We start from the raw sequence: 871 nt of genomic DNA on the forward strand, positions 1-871 counted from the left end.
TCAGCTCACTGCAACCTCCGCCTCCTGGGTTCAAGCCATTCTCCTGCCTCAGCCTCCCGAGTAGCTGGGATTACAGGTGTGCACTATCATGCCTAGCTAATTTCTGTATTTTTAGTAGAGACGAGGTTTCACCATGTTGACGAGGCTGGTCTCAAACTCCTGACTCAGGAGATCCACCTGCCTCGGCCGTATAGATTACAGATGTGAGCCACCGCATCCAGACCCAACCTCCTTTTCTAATTACACACATACCTCAGAGCTATTGTAAGTTTGGTTGCAGACCACTATAATAAAGCATAAATTGCAAAAAATCAATGCACATGAATCTTCTGGATTCTCAGTGCATATAAAAATTATGGGCCAGATGGCCGGGAGCAGTGGCTCACGCCTGTAATCCCAGCACTTTGGGAGGCAGAGGTGGGTGGATCACGAGGTCAGGAGTTCGAGAACAACCTGGCCAATATGGTGAAACCCCATCTCTACTAAAAAAATACAAAAATTAGCCGGGCATGGTGGCAGACACCTGTAATCCCAGTTACTCAGGAGGCTGAGGCAGGAGAATCGCTTGAACCTAGGAGGCAGAGGTTGTAGCGAGCCAAGATCGCTCTACTGCACTGCAGTCTGGGTGACAGAGTGAGACTTGGTCTAAAAAAAAAAAAAAGTCCCGGCGCGGTGGCTCACGCCTGTAATCCCAGCACTTTGGGAGGCCAAGGAAGGCGGATCATGAGGTCAGGAGACTGAGACCATTATGGCTAACACGGTGAAACCCCGTCTCTACTAAAAATACAAAAAATTAGCCAGGCGTGGCAGCTTGCGCCAGTAGTCCCAGCTACTCAGGAGGCTGAGGCAGGAGAATGGCGTGAACCTGGGA

This window comes from Colobus angolensis, unplaced genomic scaffold, assembly GCF_000951035.1.
Source record: "Colobus angolensis palliatus isolate OR3802 unplaced genomic scaffold, Cang.pa_1.0 Scaffold60, whole genome shotgun sequence".
Taxonomy (NCBI): domain Eukaryota; kingdom Metazoa; phylum Chordata; class Mammalia; order Primates; family Cercopithecidae; genus Colobus; species Colobus angolensis.